General features: G+C 42.9%; 1 long non-coding RNA gene across 1 annotated transcript; it reads left to right on the top strand.

Moving 5' to 3' along the window:
* The first annotated feature begins 10798 nt into the window (after positions 1-10798).
* On the top strand, positions 10799-27762 carry LOC142301221 (uncharacterized). Its single transcript, XR_012752715.1, has 3 exons — positions 10799-11020; positions 26193-26255; positions 27000-27762. It is a non-coding gene; the product is annotated as an uncharacterized LOC142301221 (long non-coding RNA).
* Positions 27763-27850: the final 88 nt, after the last annotated feature.

The raw sequence follows: 27850 nt of genomic DNA on the forward strand, positions 1-27850 counted from the left end.
ACGAAAAGGGGGAACACCATGGACACTATAACAATGGTGGCCCATGGTGCTAAGGAGGGAGAAGATGGGTCACCTCCTGCACTCATCTGTAGCTGTATCTTTCACTTCTAGCCAGCCCTATACAGGTTCCACACCTGTCACCAAGCAGGATACTTGAAACCTTAGGAAAACAATGCAGCAACCCTGGCTAGTGAGCTGGAAGGGGAGTATCACTAGTCCCAACGCTGCGCTAATGCAAGACAAGGGAAAAGTAGACACACGGGGGGGGCGGGGTAAGACACAAACTCCATGGCTGCAGCCAGACTCCAAGGCAGTAGATGGATGGGCTCAGGTCAGAACCCCAGCAGATTTATTCACCAAGGTGATCAGAGTAGAATGAATTCTATCCACAACAATGGATGCTGGGATTAGGTACTATCTAAAGATGAGGGGCGTGGTAACTAAGCAGCTTCATCTGACATAGACTGCTGGAAAGCTGCTGGCAACAAAACTGACATAAACCCTTCATATACCAAAGCAAAGAAACACATTTAATCTACCAACAGCATGAGACACAGGCTCTGACCTGACCTGTCACAGGTCTCTATATGCAGAGAGATCACGGTGACGTTCGGGCTCTGCTCCCTACTTACCCAGCACGCCTCTTTGATATCTTCATCCAAGGGTCTTCAAGGTCCAATTAAACACACCACTGTTTCTAAATCAGTTAGTCTTGTTTTCAGCTGATTTTTTTTTGGAGTTTGCCATCATCCAGTTTCTTCAGCTAGAATCATCTCAACAAACTCCTGTGCTTTCTACAACTTGCATCTGCTAGAGATGAGCGGATCTTTTGAAAATTCAATTAACTGGCTTCACCGAATATTCCCTCCATAATTTGGTTTGCAGTGAATACATTTGCGTGGATCACAGTACTGAGAAGGAGAAAGAGCATTACTAAACAAATCCAAAAGTGTTAGAATTCGCATTGAACTGCACATTTTAATAAATTTAAAACAAATTCAATTCGAAATCAATTTTATGTGGATCAATTCACTATTCCCTAATATCTACTGCTATTCAGACCTGCTGGTTAACCAATCCTTTTCTGTAAGCATTACAAACGGTTATTTACAGACCACTCACATTACACCGAAAACATTTCTGCATTATACTGTGATTTCTACAGCTTGAATCTATTGCAACGCAGATCTTGAAAATCAGCAGCTATTTGCTATAAGCCTTACAAACTTATTTAGAGAGTATTCTTCTTACACTTCAGTCATCTTTGTATTCTCCTGTGATTTCTGTAACTGGCATCTGCTACTCCTCAGATGTGCTGGTTAACCTACTGTGTGCTGTAAGCATTACAAACTTTTATTTAGAGATTAGACACTTTATGCTGTGATCATTTCTGCAATCTTTTGTGTCTTCTTGGGTTTTCTGCTCCGCCTCATTGCTTGTTGACCAGCATAGTCCATTATCCTTGTCTTCATTGTTGTGCCATTGGCCTAGATCAATGTGTACACCCCAACCTGAATTATTATCTAATCCTACAAAATTGTGCCCATATATCAGTGAAGATAACAGATTATTTGTTACTACAAGTCTCATAGAAGAGAAACCTGCTCATAGCTATTGTGGGGGCATGCTCTTCTTTCCCTTGTACGTTGTTGCCTGCTAATGTTTGGTCAACCTCATGCCAGAGAACATGGAAACATCACTAGTAAAAATAAAAGCACTGTCATTGCCCAATTGGGCTTATCATAAATTATAACCTAAAAATGTGCAATCTAGTATATCTACAAGTATGTTTCACTCAGCACTGCAACTACTATTCCATGATGTGGCCATGAGGAACCTGGTGAAAGGTCTTCTTTGAGAAAGTTGGACATTTGGTGAATTAGTGATTTGCCCAGTTGCTTTCTAGCACTGGGGTCTTGGATATATATCATTTGTATGAGATTCATACTATGTTTTGGAGATTAATCAGGTCCTCTGATTTCCTCTAACCCAATGGTTTCCTATGAATTTGTCCCTAGTGTCTAAATATGAAAATAGGGAAATGTAAGGCCCATTGGGGATGTAAACAGATGTAAAAAATAACAATCTCTTCTCAGGGCAGAATACATTAGCAAAATATAACTAATGGAAAATAAATAGAGGAAATTTCCCATCCTGTATAGACAAATACTTTTAGAGGAAATGCAATATCAATCATTTCACCAAATATGAGTACTTTTTGACAGATTTAAATATGGTTATCTAAAACTTTCATTATTTTTGTGTATGGGACAAATCATTTACAGGCAAATATTTGCTGACTACTTACTTGTTCTATATAAATACAATCACGGCCAACTTATCCGATGATTCCCCTTCTTCATTTTGCCTTCCGTCAACAGAGCAGATCTTTCTCTTTTAGGCTGCCCTGACAATGGGGTTTCAGTACAGATGTCATTTTGATTGATAGCCGGCGCATGGCACTGGTAGATAATGTCTGTCAACAGAGCAGAGAGGAAGAAATGAAGCTTCTTTGTTGATGCTGTGCATGGAACAAAGAATTTAGAGGGAAATACTTACTGACTACCTGCTTGTTCTGCATGGATTAAATCTCTGTCCGCTCAGCCTATGAATCCCCTTCTTCATTTCACCTATCATCAGCATAGCAGCTCTTTCTCTTCCAGGCTACTCTGTCGATGGGGCTTCACTGCAGATATCAGGTTGATTGACAGCCAGCTCCCCACAGTTTGGTAGTGGGGAGTTGGCTATCAATGAGCATGGCAATGGCAGATAAGGTCTGTCAACAGAGCAGAGAGGAAGAAATGAAGCTCCTACTACAGTTTGGTAGCAGGGAGCTAGCTGTCAATCAGCATGACATTGGCATGATTGACATCAACAGAGCAGAGTGCAATTGAAGAAGCTGCTCTGTTGACGTGATTCAGGGGAAGCATGGGAACCGCCTATAGGAGCTGTCTGTTACTGCTCTGAGCTGGCGGAAAACGCCATCAGGCCGAACAGGTAGGTAGATAGCAACTGCCTGCCTGTTTAGCACAATATGTAAAAATAATAATAGTCCCAGATAATCCCTTTAAAATCTTCCAATGCCTCCTGTTTATGGGCGGCTTTGCACGTTGCAACATCGCACGTGCGATGTCGGTGGGGTCAAATCGAAAGTGACGCACATCCGGCGTCACTTTCGACATCGTTGTGTGTAAATCCTAGATAATACGATTAATGAGCGCAAAAGTGTCGTTATCGTATCGTCGGTGCAGGCTCCGACTTTTTCATAATTACGCTGCTGTGACAGGTACGATGCTGTTCCTCGTTCCTAGGGCAGCACACATTGCTGTGTATAACGCCGCAGGAGCGAGGAACATCTCCTTACCTGCCGCCGGCGGCTATACGGAAGGAAGGAGGTGGGTGGGATGTTTACATCCTGCTCATCTCCGCCCCTCCGCCGCTATTGGCCGCCTGCTGTGTGACGTCGCTATGACGCCGCACGACCCGCCCCCTTAGGAAGGAGGCAGGTCGCCGGCCAGAGCGACGGTCGCAGGGCAGGTGAGTGCATGTGAAGCTGCCATAGCGATAATTTTTGCTACGCCAGCTATCACAAGATATCGCTGCTGCGACGGGGGCGGGGACTATCGCGTGCGACATCGCAGCATCGGCTTGCAATGTCACAACGTGCAAAGCCCGCCTATAGTCCGCTAGCCAAAAAAAACCAAAAAACCTCAAACAGATGGCTTTCACCATTGGTACCTCCACTGAATAATCTTCATACTGGGCTAACGTAACCAAGAATTTACTCTTATTCGGAAGCACCTGCTTGTGTATAGAACAACGTGATTTAACACCTGTCCTAAACAAGGTAAAGGTGACTCACCTTCAAAATAATGTAAGAGATCCCCATACTGTTATATGTGTGAAAAATCAAAAGGCGTGTTGGTATTTATGCAAAGGTTAAATAAAACGAATCCAGTAAAACTTTTTGATGGCCTACTCTAAAAATTTCCAGTTCACGCGTCAGGCAATCATCATGTTATAGTGGATCCAGGAAACAAAAATTCTGCATCAGTTTCAAACAGAAAAAAATAGTGATGATTTAAAAAAAATAAATCCAACAGAAATAATTTTTTTAGCTGGACCCCGAAAAACGTATGCGGGCAATGTTTTTGATGCACCTAAATTACTGATTGCTGCAGGATCCATTATTCAAAATCATTCAAGTCAATATAAAGGGATCCGTATTAAAATGGACCAGATTTTCATCTATTTTTTTTCAGGAGCTGAATCCATTTTAAATGGATTATTAGGTCCGGTTCACATCATATTTTAGCTATGTGTCATTAGCTGCATTTGGATTTCCATCTGAAGGCCTGAAAAATGGAATCAAGGTGTATCAGTCAACGGCGCCATTTAACTTTAATGAAACAGACAGAGTCACTTTGTGCTGTTTGACCTCATTTTCGGCAGTCTTGGTATTTAAGGCAGGCGAAGCAAAGTGGAACAATGAGGTCAGACAGAGTACAAAATGAGTAGATCTGCTTCATTAAAGTCAATGGTCCCATCAGCAGATAGGTCTGAATCACATTCAGGGCTTCATATAGGAGCCCCAATGGAGCCACTGAGGAGTAGCTATAACGTATTGTGACTCCAACCTTATTAGATATGTGACCTCAGCCTAATGCTGGTTTGTCCCACTGAAATACATAAAATGGTTCTTCAAACTAAGACCCCCACTCATCTAAACTTAATGGCCAACTAAAAGGAGTCAAGCAGTTACTGTTTTTTACATTGTGCCTAAGAACGAACAGGCAGCTAGTTGCTAACTACCTGCCTGTTGTGTCCGGCACCTTTCTCCACTGGCACAGAGTGGTCACAGACTCTGTTGACCCAGAGCATCTGAATCACTAGCAGAGGCAGTCGATGACCACCTTGTGCCGATGCCGGCTACAACAGGCAGGTAGTTGAAACTTCATGCCTGTTGTATCCAGCACCTTTCTCTATTGGCACAAAGTGGTCACAGACTCTGTTGACCCAGAGCAGCTAAATCTCTGGCAAGAGCAGTCAATGACCACTCAGTGCCAATGCCAGCTATAAGAGGCTGGTAGTTGCCTCTGTTAGCAACTACCTAACTTAATTTTTAGGCACGTAGTAAAAAAAAGATAGGCCATCTTTTTGCATTCCTGAATTAACAACTGCAAAGACCACAACTTCTAATATGCAAACGTATTGTCAACATCATGAGTAAAGTTAAGGAAATTTGGTAGGGTAAAAAGTTTCAACAATTGTTTTCAACCAGTCACTTTTTCTCTGCCAACTAAACAAATGAATAGTAAATAATATGCTATAATCAGAAAAGGATGTAGTCATAGTATAGGAAAGGGATGTCTTATGAAGTCCCCTTGCTAAGCTTGCAGGTTACTGAACAATTCACCTTTCAGTGGAAAAAAAAGAAAAAAGTCAAATGCTTCATATTTCACCATTAGTTCCACAAATAGAAAAATAAAAAAGAGTGGACAAAACAACCCTTGTCCTCTCCAAGTTTGTATGAGATCTATGATGCTTATTTCTATGAGAAATATACACTTTTTCCCAATTTTGGAACATAAATATTGATCTATATTGACATATCACTGATGAAAGTGGCATTTGTTGTGTTTAAAAGATCAATATTCTGGATAATATCCTAAAGGCCGCTTTACATGCGGCGATTTATCGTGCGATCTAACCTGCCCCCATCGTTTGTGCATTACGGGCAATTAGTTGCCCGTGGCGCACAAAGTCGTTTAACCCCGTCACACGTACTTACCTCTCGAACGACCTCGCTGTGGGCAGCGAACATCCTCTTCCTGAAGGGGGAGGGACGTTTGGCATCACAGCGACGTCACACAGCGGCCGCCCAATAGAAGCGGAGGGGCGGAGATGAGCGGGACATAACATCCTGCCCACCTCCTTCCTTCTGCATTGCCGGCGGTATGCAGGTAAGCTGTGTTCATCGTTCCCGGGGTGTCACACGGAGCGATGTGTGCTGCCTCGGGAACGATGAACAACCGGCACGCAGAAGGACGCTCGATTTTTTGAAAATGAGCGACGTGTCAACGAGCAACGATAAGGTGAGTATTTTTGCTCGTTCACAGTCGCTCGTAGCTGTCACACGCTACGATATGTCAAACGATGCCGGATGTGCGTCACTAGCGACGTGACCCCGACAACATATCGTTAGATATATCGTAGAGTGTAATGGGCCCTTAAGTCTATGGTATAAAGGACAATAGTCCATATCAGAAGGGAAATAAAAAATGATTAGTATATGTTAGTACATATCAATCTACAGTAAAAAAAAAATCAAAAACAAAAAAAAGCATGACACTTGCATGCACATTATTATAGAAAAATTGGTTTCAGTTAAAAAACTGAAATGATAATAAGAAGTATACCCATAAAGAGCAAGGAGAAATCAATCCAAAATTATCAAAAATGATTAAATATATTTTAAAGAAGCATTCCCATCAAAGTTTTCATCCTCTTATTAGATTGCAATCATCATATTACATACCACTGTGTACTTTCAATTGCTCATTTTGCCCTTCTACCCAGTTAATTCTTCTATTTTCCATTCTATAACATCATGTGATGAAAAACTGACTAGCTGAATCCTTCTAAGTAGAGATGAGCAAACCTTCAGTTTTGAGGCTCAATGTTCAGGCTCGGAAAATGACATGAAAATTCCCCTGTTGAGTATTTCGCTGTGCTCGTGTCTGAGTGCTTCTCAGTAATATGCCCTCTGCTGGAAGTGTGCAATTAGCTCAAATTTGACTTACATTCTGCATTATAAGATGTATTTCTCTTGGAAAAATTTAAAAAAAAAATCACCGCTCACTCACCTCCGGAAGTGTTTTGCTGTGGGCTAAAAGCAAAACATTTCCGGAGGGGGTTGGGCGGTGCTTTTTTTAATTGGCCTAGCAGTCACAGCCTCGCCCATTTTAAATCATTCAGTTGCATAATTATGCTGACAATTGGGGGCAGCAGAGTGCTGTTCATGACAAATTAATGGCAGCGGTGGGATATCTGTATGATCTCCCTGGCTCTCCTTGACAAATACTATCTACAATGTTTATTGCCCTATTGCACATTCTTTGGCACTTTTAGCTATGTTTAAAGGAACTTGTCAGCTTATTCATGCTGCCCGAACCTCAAGTATCATGAACCAGAGACCAGATTTTTTTTTTCAAATCAATGAGTACAATGTGAGGCCTATTATACCACATAGAACACAATCTGATGGCATTATGCTCTATGTAAGGCAGTGCAGGGCCCATTATATCACATGGAAAGCAATTTGTGGCACATTATCCTATATACAATGCATTGTGGAGGCATTATACTATATGGTAGGCAATGTAAGGGCATTATACTGCATGTAAGGCAATGTAGGGCCCATTATATTATAAAGAAGGCAATGTGGGGCACATTATGCTATATAGAATGCATTGTGGGGGCATTATATTATATGGAAGCCAATGTGGGGCCCATATGTATTGACTCTGAACACGGACTTCTCAGGGTAGTCTGTATTACTGTTCAGGGTCGGCCACCCAGATAAAAATAAATAAAAAAAAAGAAAAATGAAGCAAAACGCGGATTAAAACAGGACAATTATGCTTATGGAGTTTCCGCACAGCTGTCACACTGTTTCCTGGTCCCCTCATTAAACCTTATGAATATTCACTGCTTCCCCACCCACTCTATGTGACAGCGTCTGTGATTGGTTGCAGTCAGACTGCGCCCCCACCCTCTGTGACGGCGTCAGTGATTGGTTGTCCTCACATTATCTGTCTGAGAACCTGAAGTTGAGAGTAAAAATAAATAATTAAATGGAAAAAATGACGTGTGGTCCCTCGTATTTTGATACCCAGCGCAGTTAAAGCAGACAGCTAGAGGCTGCAGCCCCCAAATGTGTGCTTTATCTTCGTTGTATATCAAGATGCTAGGGACCCAACAAGATTTTTTCTAATTATTTACATAAATAATCTGATTGGTAAAGAGTGTAGAGAGAGAAAAAAATAAAAACTCCAGAATTACAGATTTTGGGCGCTGCAATATTGCTTTACAATGCAATAACAGGCAATCAAAACATTGCATCTATAAAAAGGAGGTATAACCAAAAATGATAGCTCAAAAAGATAAAAAGGAAGCCATAATTGAGCCTCAGATCCCGATAAACGAGATTGCTACGGGTCAATTCTTTTTCTTCTACAAACTTCTGAATTTTCTTCACCTCTTAGATAAAAGTAAAAATATACATGTTTGATATCTATGAACTCGTACCGACCTGGGGAATCATAATACGAGGGCAAGTTTTACTACTCAGTGAGCATGGTAAATAAAAACCAATAAAAAAACAATTGTAGAATTGCACTTTTTATGCGATTTCACGTACTTGGATTTTTTTCCTATTTTTCAGTAAAATATGGGGCAAATTGAATAGTGTAATTCAAAAGTATAACTCAAAAGTATAACTATAAACAAGCCCTCATATGGCTATACTGATGGGAATATAAAAAAAAGTTATGGCTCTTGGAAGAAGGGGATGAAAAAATGAACAATGGAAATCCGCCCTAGGGTGAAGGGGTTAATGTCGGCTTTGCATAATTTTTTTTTTTGAAGGTACGCATGTCCCCAGAAAAGTATGCTGACAACATATTAGGATTTGTGTATTATGCTCCATTAAACTTTTCATCCCATAGTCACTCTCTTTGTTTGGCCACTCCTCTTCTATGCAACTTGAAGCGTCATCCACACCAACTAAATTTGCACTTGGACTCTAGGGCTCTATCATGAGACAAGGTATCATTCTTGGCATCATGTCAATAAAGCTTGCAGAAGTTCTGTTTTCCAGGAGGTTTAAAAGACACCAGACTCTTCCAGGACTCTTTGATATCTCTCCTTTTTCTTGGAGCCTCCAAAAGTGGAGAGTTGGCAGGTAGTGATGAGCGAACCTGAGGTTTGATGTTCTGAGTTAGGGTTTGGAAACTGACTTCCAAAAAACAAGTCCTCATATGTCTATATTGAGGGAAAAATAAAAAAAGTTATAGTTATTGAAAAACAAAAAATGGAAAATTGCCCAGGGGTGGAGGGGTTAAAGTCGGCTCTGCATATTTTGTTTAACATGAAGGTACGTATGTGCCTAGAAAAGTATGCTGATAACATAATAGGAACTGTGTAATATGTGCCATGAAACCTTTCTTCTCATAGTCACTTTTTTTGGCCACCCCACTCCTCATCTATGCCTACTAAATGTGCACTTGGGCTCTAAGGCTCCATCTTGAGACAAGGCATCCTTCTTCTCATTACGTCAACAAAGCTTGCAGAAGTTCTGATTTTCTGGAGGTTTCAAAAGCACCAGACTCTTCCTGGAGTCTTTGAGGTCTCCTTTTTTTCCTGGAGGGGTTCATGTTGGCTCTGCATAATTGTTTTTATATGAAGGTAGCATAATCCCAGAAAAGTTTGCTGACAAAATATTAGGCACTTTGTAATATGTGCCATTAAACTTTTCTTCCCATAGCCACTGTCTTTTTTTGGCCACCCCTCTTCCATGCTTCTTGATGCGTCATCCACACCCACTAAATTTGCACATGGCCTCTAGGGCCCTATCATGAGACAAGGCATCCTTCTTTTCATTACGTCAACAAAGCTTGCAGAAGTTCTGTTTTCCTGGAGGTTTCAATGGCACCAAACTCTTCCAGGAGTCTTTGAGGTCTCCCTTTTTTCCTGGAGGGGTTCATGTTGGCTCTGCATAATTTATTTTTATATGAAAGTACACATAATCCCAGAAAAGTATGCTGACAACATATTAGGAACTGTGTAATGTGTGCCATTAAATTTTTCTTCCAATAGTCACTCTCTTTGTTTGGCCACCCCTTTTCCATGCTTCTTGACGTGTCATCCACACCCACTAAATTTGCACTTGGCCTCTAGGGCTATATCATGAGTCAAGGCATCCTTCTTCTCATTACGTTAACAAAGCTTGCAGAAGTTCTGTTTTCCAGGAGGTTTCAATGGCACCAAACTCTTCCAGGAGTCTTTGAGGTCTCCAAGTTTGGAGAATTGTCCGGTATGCCTTGTAAGTATGTGGCCATCAGCAGTTAAGTACGGGGCATTGAGAAAGCATTTGCATTGGGTAACAGAATCTTCTGTTTTAGGGATAAGCATTTCTTATTTATTGTCTTCTCTATTTTTTGAAGTGTCTTGTTGCTTTTGTCACATGTTGTTAATGTTCTTATCTTAATTCTCTGTATTCCGCTCTGTTATGCAACGTGACACCAGTACCAGTTTACCGAGTGTGTCATCTAATCTGTTTCCCCAGTACAGCAGAACAAGGCATGCCACCAACATTTCCACAGGCGTAGACTCACACCCTGCAGAGAATACAATCTATTTTTCTCTGACTGAAACACTAGGAAGAACATATTTAACCGAAGGTGACAAAGAGCTGTCACTGGGAGTCCAAATCACAGGCTTGAAAGCAAATTGGGAAACGAGAATAGTGTACACCATTTATGAAGGCGTTATATGGTTGAGTGCTTTCATTTGATTCCAGACATTAGGAGCTGTGCTGAAAGTAACCAAAGAGGAAGATAAAAAAAAAAGCTGTAAAAAAAACTATTAGAGGAAATACATAGCAACTGGTAGGAGTCTCAGTGCGGCATTGTGCAGCTGGTCTGTTGTTGAGCTCCGCCACCAGCTGAAAGGCACTGTGCTCTCGAAGCTTCATAGCCATTGATTTGCAGGGATCTGTGTGATTCCTGCACAGATTTCAGCCTGGGGTGGCTCCCTGTTTCCAACGGGTGTAAATAACAAGATGCCAAATATCATTCTTGGTCTTTCCCTCTCTATTTCTCGTTCATAATGGTAATGTGGCAAGAGGGACGCCCAGCCTGGAGGAAAAAAACAGAGAGAGACGATGGAAAACTGCCTTGGCAGACGTGAGGCATGGCCGTGAATTGCTTTCTCCTTTGAAATGTCTCTGCAGAGATGGGTAAGTATTAATCCCCATCTATGAGAACAGGCACTTGCCGGGACTGACACTTCAAGGGCTTTAGCGGTTCAATCATCAGGCAATGGGGGGCCGGTTCCATAAACTTCTACGCTATGTCACTGATTTTGGCGCCCATCAAAATGAAGCAGCCTCTTGTTTCGTCCTGAGCCCTTAATACCAATGTGTCTCTGCATTACAATGCATTAATAGTTTGTGCCCCCTCTTTCTCAGCAAGATTCAAGAAATAAGGATAGGATGGAAAGAAGAGTCTAGCTCACTGTGCATGATGTGAGGCCGCAGTGTGTGGTATAATCCGGTGTTAAGCTAGTTATCTCTTAGTTACATGAAGAAAAATAATATATGTGGTTTATATGAGTTTAGTTGGAGGCTGACAAGTGTATATATAGCAGCAATTGTTATCAAGTGTTACGGGGAAAAATTTTTTAGGCACATCATGCTTGAGAAAAAAAATTAAAAAAGTATAAAGATAATTAATAAAGTATGCCAGATCTGTAATATCTAAATATCCAAGTACAATTTATTCATGAAATGATGCTCCTATAGAAAGTTTATCAAATTTAGTTAAAACTATACATGAGGAGATCGATCTTCGAATCAAATTTAGTTGAATCCGAAATATTATCGATTGCATTTCCCTGGATTGCAAAAAAAAAATAACAAATGCCCAGTGACATTAATCATACTGCTGAAGACTCAGCGAGTGGGCTCATAACATCATCAGCAAATGGATGGGTTTCCCAATAATTCCCTGCAGCTTTCACACCACATGGTCTATCACAGCCGATTAGGAGGGACTATATAAGATATTGTCTGGCCCAGTAAGAGCCATTTTACAGTTTTCCAGCTTAGGGATAGGAGGTCAGAGCGCACAGCTCATTCCACCTAGGGATAGAAAAGGTCCTAATCTGACCACTTTAGAGTTGAAGCAGATTGAAATTTGAAGTGGTAGCCTCAGTCTGTGATTAATAAGCCAAAGATTTGAGTGCTATATAGGGAGATGTTGCAGCTGACGAGTTTCTTAGTCTAAAGGGTGCTTTACATGCTGCAATATCAGTAACGATATATCGTCGGGGTCACGTCGGTAGTGACGCACATCCGACGCCGTTACCTATCTCACAGCGTGTGACACCAATGAGCGATGATCAACGAGCACAAAAATGTGAAAAATCATTGCTCGTTGACACGTCGCTCATTTCCTTAATATCGCTGCTGCTACAGGTACGATGTTGTTCGTCGCTCCTGCGGCACCACACATCGCTGTGTGTGACACCGCAGGAGGGACAAACATGTCCTTACCTTCCTCCTCCAGCAATGCGGAAGGAAGGAGGTGGGCGAGATGTTACGTCCCGCTCATCTCCGCCCCTCCGCTTCTATTGGACGTCTGCCATGTGACGTCGCTGTGATGCCGCACGAACCGCCACCTTAGAAAGGAGGCAATTCGCCGTCCAGAGCGACGTCGCAGGGCAGGTAAGTGCATGTCGGGGGTAAGCGAGGTTGTGCACCACGGGCAGCGATTTGCCCGTGTCGCACAACCGACGGGGGCGGGTATGCTCGCTTACGATCTCGCTAGCGAGGTCGCAGCGTGTAAAGTACCCTTAACTGTTATTATTCACACACTTCAACCAAAGAGGTTAGTTTTGTTGTCATCCCTATATCTAAGTAATGCCCAGTCCAGCTCTTTTTGGCGATCCAGCTCCCTTGGCTCTGCTTATCAAAAAGAGCAGTATTTTTTGTATCATAAATGGATCCCTATTAAATATATGTTCACCCCAGGTGAATACACATTTAAGATGATGTTAATGAGCGCAAAACCCCATCCACCTGATGCTAAACCCCGTCCATCTGCAACAGGCCAATTAAATTGTTGAGCAGGCAGGGTTTTGTTCAGGTGGGTTGGGTATTATCCGCCAAACACCGTAATTTTACCATCAGCGAGTGCCATTAAGGGAATTTAGTGGCTCTCACTGGGGTACCGGCTCCCATCATTTATAGCAGGAGCAGGATCGTAGAGATGGGTTGGTGGTGACCCATCTGAGACAACTATATCTGTTCTTCAGAAATCATAGAAAACAATCTGCTTTTCCAGATGTAAAAAACCCTTTTATTCCGATTAATTCTATCTTTAAAGGGGTGATCCACTTACACAGCATAGTGGCCTCACCTCGATGTAAAGCTCATAAAGAAGGCTTTTCTCAAATAACTTGTTTAGTCAATTGTGCCTCTAGGCGGTTCTATTGCAGTCCACTCATCACCATCATGTGACCCCCCCCGGACTCCGTGACTTCTGAGATCCGGTGATGTCACATCAACTTTTAGTTGACCCCACATTACCGAGGCGGACCCAAGTCTCCCTGAGTGAAAGTGCTTTGCGTGGAGTTTTGCTGCTTGTCACAGCCAAGCTCCTGCTTGCGGTGCTGTGCAGTGAAGGCTAGAGTGAAGGAGAGAGCACGCGACATGCTGGTCTATGCCAAGCGGCAAAACTCCACCCACAGCACAGTCACTTAAGGAGACTGGGGCCAGCCTCGGTGTTATCGGGACAACTGGAAGTTGACATGACATCACCGGATCTCAGAGGTCACGAAGTCTGGGGGTCATGTGATGGGGTGAGAGGACCGCAATAGCGCCGCTCAGAGGCACAATTGACTACACAAGGTATTTGAGTAAAGCCTTCTTTATGAGCTTTACATTGATGTGTGGCCACAATGCTGTGTAGTGGACCACCCCTTTAACACATTGTCATAATCGTATGCATCTCCGCAATAGCAGCGTATAATGCTCTGACTTACATTTTCTGAATATATTTGGCAGCCAGGTGCAGCTTAGGTTAAAATAGTTTGGGATTTTCACTGTGTACAGTGCATTATTTTATAGCTATGGAGAACGCAAGGTCACGGTATTTGATTCTTGCTCACAGCAGAAGTAATTAAGGGCAGGATCTCTCCCTTGCACATATAGGCTTTAGTATTTTTTATTGCTTTAGGCAAGAATCAAGGAGGACCTTGTGATTACAGCTCAGATTCCCTCTCCACAAGGCCAAATGTCTCTTTACTTACAACGGAAAAATCAGTCAACACACCAAATATATGAAACAAGCGATGATTTCGGAGAGTTTCAGCAATTTTGAAAATAGTAAGTCTCGGCAATGTATTTGTGCATGTCAGAAACAGAAATTATGTATTATTTTCTCTTCATGAAGTTTTAAAGGGAACTCGTCGTTCAGATTACAGGAATCTGTGATCTGGCAACTGCATTTGTTCCAGGGCATAGGCCAGCGACATAGCGACAGTTGATGGAGGCCAGTGGCCATATCCCAAAAATATTTTGGATAGAAGAAAAAGTGACCACTTATTCAATCCTTAGCAGCACCAAACACAGAATTACCTCTCAGGAGGCTCAGTGGCTTGTCATGTTCTCTAGAACAGAGGAAAACATAGAATACATAGGAGAAATTAAGCCATCAGGAGCGACAAGGTACTGCATACAGTCAAAGATGCAGGGCCTACCCCCAGGGACCCAGAAGACCAGTGCCGGTAACACCAAAACACATATATAATCTCTGTTTTTCCCTTCCCCAAGGACTGGTGACAGACTAGGGTTGAACCCAATGGATGGCCTCCTAGGGGTGGAGCCGATCCAGTCCACTAGACGACAACCAGGACGGAGGGGTCAGACAGTCAGTAAGTGAAAGTGAGAGGAGACGGACGTAACCGTACTGACAGGAGAGTGTAACGGTGACCTGAAAGCCCAGGCGTGTGGTTGCCGGTGGAGTATTTTGGAGAACTCCTGGAACCATAGCACCAACGGGGTACAGAGCCCTAGGTCAGCCAAACGCTCCAGGCAGACCTGATCAAATCTGCACAGTGAGGGGACCATCCAGGACCTCACTGACCTTAAAGTTTGGGACACATTAGCAACGGGAGAACCGGGGAACAGGACCAGAGAAACCAACCCCACAGGGTTCAAGCTACCTGTTATACGGACTAAGACTGAAAGAGAACCAGGAGGGGACCCTCAGATGCTCCAAGTCACGGGGAACCACCAGAGACAGGTGCAGGGGAAAGAAGCCACCAGGTCACCGCACCGGCACTGGAACTAAAGGGATCAGTGGTGAGGACCAGCCTTCACCGGGTTGCAAGCCATAACAACGCTGTGAGTAAAGAAACCAGCTACACTGCAATCCCTTGTGTGGCCTACCTTCTTTCCGTGCCCAACAACATCATCTATCCCCTGGGGCCTGGCCCTATTTGCGGAGGGCCCAACATCCCGGCTGCCACCAACACCAACCCCAGTAGTGAGAACTGGGCAGCAGCTCCACTTAAATAGCTGCAACCCACATGTGGTGTCACAACAAAAACTTTTATTACATCTCCCCTGTAAATAATCCCCTTTTAAAGCGACCCCCAGAGTCACAGAACCAAGCAACGGCCACCCAGTGACATATCCCAGCGATACACCGCCAGGAAACGAGCACCCCATAGCCCTGGGGTGCATCACTTATACCTCTGAATATGTAATTTTTTTATAAGAATTTACTTTTCTTTTTCTAATGGTAGATAACTTCTCTACTCTTCAAATATGGATTCATCTTGTACCTTATAAACACGGAACTGTATGTGTATAGTTTTTCTATAGGGTTTTCTGCCAAAGGTTTAACTCCTCTTCGTCATCTCCATTCACTTTTTGGTCTCAGTGGGGCTCTGCTGGATAATTTTGATTCTGGCTTCTGAATGATTCTGAGGCTAGGAAAAATCATTCAATTATACAAAGCACACTTTGATCAGGCATTGTTTAGTGTGCGATCAGAGTGCGATCAGAGTATGATCAATATGATCAGAATAGGATCAGAGTGTGATCAGCATTTGATCAGAGTGTGATCAGTATGATCAGCGTGCGATCAGAGTGCGATCAGAGTGCGATCAGAGTGCGATCAGAGTGCGATCAGAGTGGGATCAGAGTGCGATCAGCGTTTGATCAGAGTGTGATCAGAGTTTAATCTGATCTTTTCAGATGGGGAAAAGATTGAAAAAAAGTTTCTCCATCTTCTCCATTTTGTCAGTCTGTGATAATCATACCAGACTTGGATGTCATCCAACTGCACTGTGTTTTTTTTTATTTTAATGGACCCGTTGACTTGCATGACCGAGTGTGATTCGATTTACGGAGGCAAAACATGCATGCTGCAATTTCTTCCTCAAACAGACTTGGACCGAGGAATAAATAATACACGTGCACAACCTCATAGAATTACACAGACACTAGTGATATCCATCAAAACAACAGAGAGCACTAGTCCGATTTTTAGGGTCATGTGTATGAGACCTTTGAATAATATAAAGATACCATAAAGGACAAACTAGAAAAAACATACAAATAAGAAACTGGTCACTGTTGCTTGGTGTCTGGCCTATTTCTAATAATAAATGCAGTTGCATCACAGTGCAACAATGTGTAAAGTGCTGTGAGCTGTCCTGTGAATTCTGTCAAGTCTTCTCTCTCTTTGTGTGACTCATTAAGTGTGGAGAGAATGGAGAGGGCACTGGGACCCAGAGGTTTCCTCCATGACAAAGGTGGGAGCCTGGATGAGAGGGAGCAGAGTGGCTGGGGTGTGCCTGGCCAAGCGCGGGAGAGGAGTCATAAGACTGTACTTTCCTGCTGCAGAGAACTGAGATGTTTATGGAAAGATGCTTCTCAGAGGTGAAGGTTGGATGCTGAACGGAACGTGCGTCTGGGACCTCGATAGAGAGAGCAAGATTAACCCCTGAGGAGAGAGTGGGTGGACCCTTAAGAGACTGGAGAAGGGACTTGCTACAGACCCTACTGAGGAGACGACACCTGAATTTAGGATTCTCATCCCTGTGATCCAAAGAACTGTGAGTGACTATAGATGAAGGCTATTGGAGAGCTGCAGCATAAAATATTACGGATTCTTTTGTGCACGTTGGTATTCCCTTTTTGCCGCCGAAGATTCTGGAAGCGGCCACAGTTGGGACTCTTCACAGGCCTGTGACAAATTCCTTCAGAGTTAATGGTACCTTTTAGATCAGATATACCCAGGTATACAAATTGCTGAGAGTATATGTACATATACCGTTCTTCTGGACTATGTGTTGTGTTGCCTATAGAATTGTAAGATTGTAAGTTGATGTGAAGCCTTACAGATTCCCCACTGATAAACACCCAAGTGATTTACATCCCTACTGTTGTTCTAGTATTTATACCAGTGTAATACTATTGTATGAACTGAGGATTTCGATTGCGTTAGGGCAATGACAACCAGAGACGGGTTCTTGGTGCAAAGATGTTTATAATATGCAACCAACAATATGTACACAGAACAGAGCATAAACACAGTAAATACCTGCCAGGTTCGGAGCAAAGGGGAATTCCCGGGGCGGGGCCGCGCACTGGACTTCCCCAGGGAGACCACCAGGAGCGAACCCCTATACAGGGGCTGTCTGGCGATCACCCCAGAAGGCCTAAATGCGCAGCAGCCGGGACACGAAAGGGCAACAGGTATAGTCCAAAAATATCCATACGTGATGTGAGTCCTACGGTGGATATGAAACGGAAGGAACCGGGCAGAAGTGCCGACCAGAGACGGCAGACGGAGTCCGGGCACAGCTTGATGAGACCAGGTGAAGTCCAGAGCCGGTGTCGGGTGTTTCAACAGGATCCAAATAGCAATCAGGAACCAAGAGCAGCAGGGCTGGAGTACACAGGAAGAAGTATACTCAAGCAACTAGACTAAGCTTAGGGGCGGGCTTTTAAACAGATGAACAGGAAGTAGGGCAACAGAACAGAAAACTCCATGTAAACAAAGGGCAAGATCCTTCAGAAGAAAACTGGAAATCCCGGAACTCTGACAACCAGTCCGTGTAGTACTCAGATAAATTTGCACCTGTTTGGCTGTGAAACATATCCTTGGGAACTCTGAGGCTGACACTCTGATCCACAAGTGTATCTCACTGTATTTGCTTTAGTGTGGTAGTCTAAGGGTACAAGCTATGGATTGCTCTTTGCCTTATGTCCCCTCCCCAATCCTGTCAGTAAACTCAGTGTGGTTAAATTTCTGTCTGTGTCTCTGTCTTATGACTCACTGGATTCCTATAGGACCTCCGGTCATTACAAGAGATACAGTAATAGACCTTGCATCTTCCTCCATTAGCTACCATAAAAATTCTGACATAATCTTGCACTCACATGAGATTACCACAAATAACCACCTGAGTACATTAGCAGTCACATTTTCTTCTTTCTGATGAAATTCAGAAGGTGGCTACTGGCAGCCATCAGCTGTTGCCACCTCATTCTGTTGCCACCATGTTCTTCAGCCGTTTAGTGCATTGCAAAAAAGCATACCACCAAGCATCACCATCTACCTTAAAATAAGCAATGAAGTTGACCAGCACTGCATTATAATGATCACCAAGTGGTCCAAAGGGTGTTTCCAAAACTTGCTTGTGGCCTTCTTCCAGCCTTGTAACTTATGATTGGTATACACAGCCGTAAGAGATGAGTGTGGCTTTGCTGACTGTGTGGAAGAAGTAGAAGATATTATGATCCACACCATTCATAGGGGCATTATATTGCTGAGATGTGCACAGAGCATTGTCCAAGAATGCCTATGGGGCAACTTCAAAGCTTTTTCAAGAGTATATAGTTTATAGCGCCTGGGGGTTAGAACATGTTTTTTAGGTACCTGGCTGAAAAGTGTTGCGGAAATGGCTACTATAGGGTAAATGTGATACCAGATTCCCTTTAAACATGTTTCATTTTCAGTTATCTCTATTAGAGCAAAGGAAAAAGGGAAAATGGTTGATATACTGTATATTCATAGTCATCAGTATGGTGAATATTTAGAAGGATGACCACAGCAAAATATGGAGTTGAAAAATTCATGCGCAAAATTATATGTATCATCGATATAACTCAAGTTGTTTTCTATGGGGCCTTTCTGGAGTTAGAGCTTCCCTAATACATTAGGTGGTTTCTTATAAAAAAATAATTTATCATCTAACCTCAGGAAAAGTGAAAAATATTTGACTACTAGCGCCCAAAAGATGGACCCCAAGATTCCTGAGACTTGGGTTCCCAATGTCCAATGTGCAATGTAAATATTTGTTGGGGTGAATCTATAACTACCAGTGATGTTTGGAAAGCAAGTTTGATAAGTTGATATGTTAGAATGCTACTCAAAATCGAAGGGTGTCACTCATTTTTCCTTATGGCTCATGCAAAGATATCGTGATGTATTTCAGATTTGTAGGCCCTTTATGCTTGCGTTACAGAGAGGGTCCATATTTTCCTTTCTAACCAATTTCTTGTGCATACATACTGTATGTATAAAATCAGAAGCACACAAGCTTGGTCTACACCTATAGCAGGGATTTGTGAAAAAAGATTTATAAAATGGTCATGAAACTATCGTCAAATCTCAGATGCCTCCATGGAGCAAGGTTATGTGCACACCTAAACTTTTTTGAAGTAGAGAAAAATTGCAATTTTCTAGTAAAATCCTCCTTTTTTGGGATATGTTCACACAGTAGAATATCTATGAATCGTCCAAAAAAACTCAAACACTTGGAGTTTTTGTTCAGTTACTGTTCCAAAAAATTCAACCTGAGTCTGAGTGTGAACACCCCCTTGTAAAGTTTTTTGATGAGAATTTCATTTCTTTTAAAAGTTTTGTTTTCCTAAATAGGTTTTTTTAACCCTTTAATTGGACAGTGTTTAGATTCGAGTTGATTTCATTAAGAGCCTCTTCAAAGAATTGACATGTACTTTTTTCATCAATGGCATTTTACAAAACCTGAAGTGCACAAAAGCTCAAAAGACTGAACATATGAACATTTCTTTACAATATTTGGAAAAAATTGTGTAAAACAATTTCCGTCTTCTATTAGAGTGAACTTGCTTCAAAAAACTCTATGTGCACATAGCCTCAGTCTAAGGGTACGCTCACATGAGAGTATGACTTAAATGAGTGCAATGCGCTGAGTGCAAAATCTCGCATTGCACTTGGACCAATGTTATTCAATGAGGGAGAGCAGATTGTCAGCTTTTTTCTTATCCAGAGTCTGGATGAACGAAAATTTGCAGCATACTGCGATTGTCAGCTAGAGATGTTTCACTCGCACCCATACGTCTATTGGTGCGAGTGAAACATCGGACTGCACTCGGATGACATCCGAGTTCAGTGCGATAATCGTATCCGCTGACAATGGAGGAGATGGGGAGATTTATCCCTACCTGTCTTCTGCAGCTGTGATCCGATCACAGGATAGGATCACAGTTGCATGACACACGGCTCACGCTGGCAGGACAGTGGGAGACGAGAGTCATTAGCATATCACATCTGATGCACTCGCATCGGATGCCATACGATCCTGTGAATTCAGCCTCATCCATTTACTCGTTTTTACATAGTTACATAGCTACATAGGTTGAAAAAATACCTAGGTCCATCTTTTAGTTTTTGTTAAAAGCAAATCATACTTTGTTTAAATTTGTGGCAGTTAAATACTCAAAATGTTTCAGCACTTAAAAAAGCTCTCCCAGGAAACCTTTAATTGCCTAATCCCGCCTAAATGTATATGTAGTGTAGTGTAAGTGCAGTCTTCCCCAGTTTCCAGTGTAGCTCCAGTCCTCTTTTTGGTCACATGACATCTAATTTGACTTGCTTGATCACAGTGTTGTCTATTGTGAATGTCGTCTGGGTGGGTGATGTTCTGAAGCTCCCTCTGGTGGCCAGGAAGGGTAGTGGAGCTGAATCTAAGCCTGTGACTCAGACAGGTGTCGGCATTAATTGGGAATTGGGGAAGTCCTATTGGAGTCTGGTCTAAATAGGAGAGCATTTTTTGCCTGGCTGGCGCAGGTTATAATTATATATTCCTCAGTCTCTGTTCCTGGCCTGGAGATTTGTCCTTCCCTGTATTCATGAGCAAGACTTCTGTAGATAAGTGTTCAGTTTTTGCCTTGCTTCCTGGTTTACACCTTAGGGTGTTGTTTTTCCTTGTTTTGCATTGTATCTGTTTTCTTGCAGGTGATGTTTTGTTTCAATTGTGTTGTAAGCAGGGGGGCTCCCCTTTTGCTAGCTCTCCTGCAGGAAAAGGGATTTTATCCTTGTCTAATTTGATTATTTGCTCTTCCGTATTTTGTGTTCTTTTGGTATTTTGTTCTCCCATTATTTACAGGCGTACCTGATATAGTGGGGGTGACGTCGTATGACCTCTAGGGCCATTTTTACTATCAGGAGTTTGGTATTTTTCTACAGGGATTTTGTACTGATCACAATCAGTTCCTTTCCTTTGCTTTGTACCTACTTAGTTGGGCCTCACCTTTCCTAAATCTATTTTTCCTATCTGAGTATTGTGTTTTCCTATATCACCGTAATCTTTGTATGTGGGGGGCTATCTACTCCTTTGAGGACTACTCTGAGGCAAGGCAGATTTCCTCATTTCATTCTGTGAGGTGTAGCTAGTTTTTCAGGCTGTGACGTGGCGTCTAGGTTTTTAGGAATGCTCCACGGCTACTACTAGTGTGGTCTGAGAGTTAGGGGATTGCGGTCAGTCCAGTTTCCAACTACTCCTGTTTCTTGGTGTTTTTTCACCAATGGGAGTTTTTTGTAATCTTCCACTGTTACCAGATCATAACATTTGTCTAAGTGGGAGCAGAACGATTTTTCATAAACTTACTTTGTAAAAGTTACTAACAGCTCACATATAGACCCAAATTTGAGTCTAAGGTCTTTAGTTTAGGTCTTTAGTTGCCTTTGGCAAATAGCAATCTAGATTACCCCTTGTGATGGTGGAATATGGGGGGTTGTGCATAATTTTGTGTAGGTTCGTATTTTAGGTATGGTGCTCTGTGTATTCCTTGTGTGTACATTGTCCTGTTTGCAGGTTAATCACCCCCTGCCGGGATTTTGTCCCTAGTCTGGGGGAGTAGGGCCTGGGATCCACCTAAACTCTCTGCTTACCTGGGGGAATAATCATTCTGGCTGAGAAAGACACAAGAGAAGGAGTAAGATTGATCCTCTGAGTGAGAAGCTGACACCCCAGAAAGACTGTGAGAAACCTTGATATCCCTGGAAAAGGACTGCTGGAGGACTATGACTAACTTTCTGGGACATTTATCCCATTACTGGACTACTTTACCCTCTTTTTGGTGGATTATTTTATGGATCTTCTGATTTGCGTGGAATAAAGGATCTCTGGATTGTTCACCCATCTCTCGCTCTGTTGATTGTGTGATATCGGAGAAAGACCCCATGGCACCCCTGCACTGACTTATGAACTATTTGATAGGAAAGTTAGAATAGATGTCATGTGACCCAGTATAGATCTGGTGCAGCGCTGGAAACTGGAGTAGACTACAATTGTATATTACTACACTTACACTACACTACTTACACATTTAGCAAAGTTTAGGCAATAAAAAGTTATATGGAAAGGTGTCTTTAATTAAATCTATTTTCTGTAACACTTTTGCACCAGTTAATAAATAAAATAAGAAGTTACCAAATGTGTAGTCCAAATATGTTGATATTGCCTATAAGTTTATGCTTAACTTTTCTCCTACTTCCACTAACTACAACAATTTTAGCAAATGACCCCCGGTATGTATTTATATAAAGTATTTGAAAGTAACTTTTTTCTATCACACCACAAATTGTTTTTCAATTTTCACTGCACCCCATCAGATACCTCCCACGTCTTTGTTTTCTCTCATATGTGCCATCTCATTATTAAAACCTGCTTGATTCATAGACTCCTCTGTGCTGGCTTCTGAAGGCAAGTTGTTGTTGGTCCCATCACTGCAGTGCTCCAACAAAAGTGTTCTATACGTGTACTTGCAAAATGGTCCGCAAGTAATTGTTTCTGACTCATTATGCATGGAAGGGGGTGGGAAATGTATTTAAAGGAAGACGGAAGATATTGAAATGACGACTGCCCAGATTCTTCAGGAATGAATCAGCAGGTCAGAACGGTGGTGTGCTTCTTCTAAAAAAGCCAATGATTACCGCCATACAATCTGTACATTGCTACCGCAGAATCTGGCGCCCAACCGTGACTTGCAACGTTATGAATAACAATAATAATACAAATAGTTGTTGTAATAATAATCACAATAATAAAAGTTTGGGGGCTCTCCAGGCTTTATCGGCATGAGAATATTACAGAATGAGTGTTCTTCTAAGCCACACTAAACATTCCCCTGCTGGACTAAGTAAATAGTTTGTTATCTCTGGATACACAATGGCTTTTTTAGCTTTGGCTCCTTATCTTGTTCAGAGCTGTTCTGCTACTCAGTTATTGTTCGTAAATAAATTGCATTTCCTTTTGTGTAGCACTCGTCCATCTCTCCGAAGCTTTCCTCCTTCTCTCCCTCCCATACCTTTTACGCTTGCTCTTCGAGCTTAACTCTTCCAATGCTCATCTCGTTGTACGTTCCTGTACACTAAACTGTCTCACCGGCTTATTAAAGACCGAGTCCTTTCACAGCAATGTCCACGTCCGTTATCATTAAAGTGCCAAGATCATCTTTTGTATGTCAAGCTGAACACTAGAGCCACTTCCTGCTCTGTTTAGACACAAGATGTCATCTCTTTTTTGGGGGCCATCATTAAGTGTTCTTCAGTCTGTCCATAATAGCCTTTCAAGTATACTTTTCATTCTTGGTAAACTGCTTTGTGCATCGAGTGCAAGGAGCTCTTTACTACTTTGTTCACCTAGCAGGAAAATATTCTAGTGGTTGAACACTTCTCAAAACAATGGCGTTTACTGGTTTACTCTTTATCGAGAACTCTACGTCTATTGTTACACAAATGTTAACATAGTTTTTAAATTTACACAAAAGGTAATTAAAAAACCTACAGTAAAAAAAATTTTTTTTTTTTCTCTTTACTTTTTATTTATATCTTTTTCATCAACCATATTAACCCCTACACCTCCTGGTGATTTTTGATTTTTCGTATTTGTTTTTTCCTCCCTTTCTTCCAGGAGCCATAACTTTTTTTAAATTTTTCCATTAAGATAGCCAAATGAGGGTTTGTTTTCTGTGGTTTTGAATGACATCATTAGGGGCCATTTCACACATCCGGCATTTCGCCGGATTGCCGGATCCGTCACACTCCAGTACAGTGTTAATACTGTACAATGGCATCGTGGCAAGCTCCGGTCATATGCTCTGGTCACATGACAGCATATGACCGGAGGTTGCCGCAAAGCCATTGTACTGAATTACCCTGTACTGGAGTGTGCCGGATCCGGTAATCCGGCGAAATGCCGGATGTGTGAAACAGGCCTAATTCTGCCACATATTGTATTGGAAAATGGGGACAAATTCCAAGTGCAAAAAAAAGGGCATTTTCACAATTGGTTTTGAAACATTTTATGTACCTTGTTCACTATATGGTAAAACTGACCAGGCAGTATGATTGGTCAGTGCAAGTTCGTAGATACCAAACATGTATAGCTTTACTTTTATCTACATGGTGAAACAAAATGTAGAAGTTTGTAAAAAAATAACAATTGCACTTTTGTCACCATTTTCTGAGACCCGTAACATTCTCATTTTTCAGGATCAGGTTCTCAGTGATGTCTTACTTTTTGCGCCTTAAGCTGATGTATTTAGTTAAACAATTTTTGGGTAGATACCATGATTTGATTGCCTTTTATTGCTTTTTAATTCAATGTTGCCGTGACCAAAAAAACTTAATTCTGGCGCTTTGATTTTTTTTCTCATTACGCCCTTAACCGATCAGATGAATTGATTTTATATATTGATTGATCAGGCATTTCTGAACATGGCAATACAAAATATGTATTTTTTTATTGTTTAACTTTCAATGGGACAAAAATGGGATGATTTTAACATGTTTGTTTCATTTTTTCATAATTAATTTTTTTATACATTTTTTATTGACTTCTTAGTGTATTTGAAGCCTGCACTATGCGATTGCTCTGAACAGCAGAAATGCTGTTCTCCTGTGAATGCTGGTGCTCTGCCGCCATTCACAGTAAGCACAGCATGACAGTGATAGGGGTCATCAGCTGACTGATGGCAGCGGAGAATGGTGTGATCCGTGCCAGTGTCAGAGTTTAAGGGGTACTTCGCACGCTGCGACATCGCTAGCCGATGATAGCGATGCCGAGTGCGATAGTCCCCGCCCCCGTCACATATGCGATATATAGTGCGAGCTGCTGTAGCGAACATTATCGCTACGGCAGCTCCACATGCACATACCTGCTCGGCAACGTTGCTGTGACTGCCGAAGAATCCCTCCTTCAAGGAGGCGGTGCGTTCGGCCGGCCAATAGAAATGGAGGGGCGGAGAGGAGCGGGATGTAAACATCCCGCCCACCTTCTCCCTTCCGCATTGCTGGTGGACGGCGGGCGCAGGTAAGGAGATGTTTGTCGCTCCTGCGGCTTCACACACGGCGATGTGTGAAGCTGCAGGAACGACAAACAACATAGTACCTGCGGACGCACCGACATTATGAAATGACCGACGTGACACAGATCACCGATTTTTGACTGTTTCACGCTCGTTCATCTTCTCTCCTAGGCTTTGCACATTGCGACATCGTTACCGGCGCCGGATGTGCGTCACTTTCGATTTGACCCCGACGATATCGCAGTAGCGATGTCGCAACGTGCAAAGTACCCCTTACACAGTGTTCTAACTAGTTAATCAGCACGGATGTTAGCTGCACATGTCTGCTGATCAGATCAGCAGACAAGTGTGGGGAATAATGCAGGTGAGCCCACATTAAAGGGACAGTTATGACCAGCGTCGGACTGGCTACCGGAGGAATCTCCAATAATGCCAGGCCTGGATTCAGGTACCTGCATTGCACTCCAGAGCTCTCACCTGAGCGTCGGTGTGCAGCCAAGACTGTACCACGAGCGCCGAGTGATTAATTCCCCGGCGATTGCGGCTCAGTTCATGTCAGCTGCAGACAGGCCGGGGTGATCTCCGGAGTTCAGGTGAGTTAGGACCCCCTATAGAGATTTGCCTTGACGTTGGCAGGGGCGGCTCAAATTATTGATCAATCATTTGCTAAAAATCTCAATTTGCGTTATAATACAGTTGGAATAATTGTGAATTTACGCTAAAAAAATATTTTTGATCTGCGTAACATGTGCAGGCCGTAGAAGCTGAAAGCCACCGCAGGAGCCGGGACAGAAAAAGCACGTGTGTGGCAGCAGATGTGAGTGAACCAGCATCCTTACCAGGAGGGAGAAGCAGGCAGTGCAGGGAAGTCGGCGTCACACTCCCTTTCAATTCCAGGTATAGGGACATCAGGAAAAGTGAGTTACTTACCAAATTTTTTACTTCCGCAGCAAATCTTCATTTTAAGGTTTTTATTTTATTAACCGCAGCTGCACTCAATTTTTTTGTAATCCTAGCCTGCCATAACTGTATTGTTGTTGCTTATGCTCATCGCTGGCAAACTTTAATGTGTAGCGCCTGGTCCCGCCAGATCCTGAGGGGGACGCTCTCCCTCACATCTGCCCAGCCCCAGCATGGCCTACACGTGCACTCCCGGTCCCAGCCCCCGGCAGCGACGTCCTTCCTCTTATCGGTCCCATGGCTCTGCAGGCTCTGCTTCTGGCTCGGGTCCTGCTGTGCATCCTGCTTACTCCCGGGTCGGGCGCCCTGCTCCAGGATCTGCTGTAGCCTCTTCCTGTCTCCCGTCCACACACAGATCTGCAGTAAGTGATTCTAGGCTGCGCACGAGGCTACGCCCCCTTTCTTAAAGCGGTAGCGCCCCATTATCTGGAAGTGACCTTAGAGGTCACCTGTTACCATATGGGTATTTAGGTTCACCTCCCCTGGCAGCAGGCGCCCGAGCAACGCTCCTACTAGTGCATTGCTAGTGTCCAGGCCCCTGTGTACTACCGTTTGTATCTGTGCATCATCTACCTGTTGCTAATCTTCCGTCTCGCCGTAGTGCCATCTGTACCTTTCCAGCTGTGGACGTCACCGGCCATACCTACAGTGGACGTTACCGTGCCATACCTACTCTGGATGTCACCGGCCATACCTGCAGTGGACGTCACCATGCCATACCTACAGTGAACGTCTCCGTGCCACCTGCTGTAAACATCTCCGGTGCCACAACCGTGTTCTGCCTGCTGCGGACGTCACACCCGTGCTACACCTGGCCGTACAGAGACTCCTACTACCGGTTCCTGGCTGCCATGCATCTAGGCCCTTTGAGGAGGCACCGCACAGTCCCTGTATAGGGGTTCACTGCTGGTCGTCTTCTCAGGGGAGTCCGGTGCACGGTCCAGTGGGTCCACCTCCAGACGCTCAACGCTCCTCGGTGAGCGTAACATAATGCCACTGTGCATGAATAGATTGAAGGGATTTTTCTTAGGATAGACAAAAATTTGGGGGCAGCATATTGGCTTAGTCATTAGTAAGGGGATCCGGGGATTTGGTCACAACTACCCTACGAAAAGGATCCTACGAAGGACACCATCTGCAAAAATGTTATCCTTCATGCACTCATTTTTCCCACATTCTAAAAAACATACTGATAGGGAATTTAAATTGTGAGCCCCAATGGTAAAGGTGATGATAATGTCTATGAAGCGCTGTGGTATTTGATGGTGCTTATAAGAAAGCATGATAAATAAATTAGAAATATAAGAACTTTCCATGCATCCAGTATTAAAGTGAACACAAAGTAAACAACCCATGTCTTTACACATCAATAATGCTTCCAATTTCTCATCTGATATTTACCTGACAAATTTAATATCTGTATACCAATAGATAAATGTATCATGCTAACAA

Source organism: Anomaloglossus baeobatrachus, chromosome 4 (genome assembly GCF_048569485.1).
Source record: "Anomaloglossus baeobatrachus isolate aAnoBae1 chromosome 4, aAnoBae1.hap1, whole genome shotgun sequence".
Lineage (NCBI taxonomy): Eukaryota > Metazoa > Chordata > Amphibia > Anura > Aromobatidae > Anomaloglossus > Anomaloglossus baeobatrachus.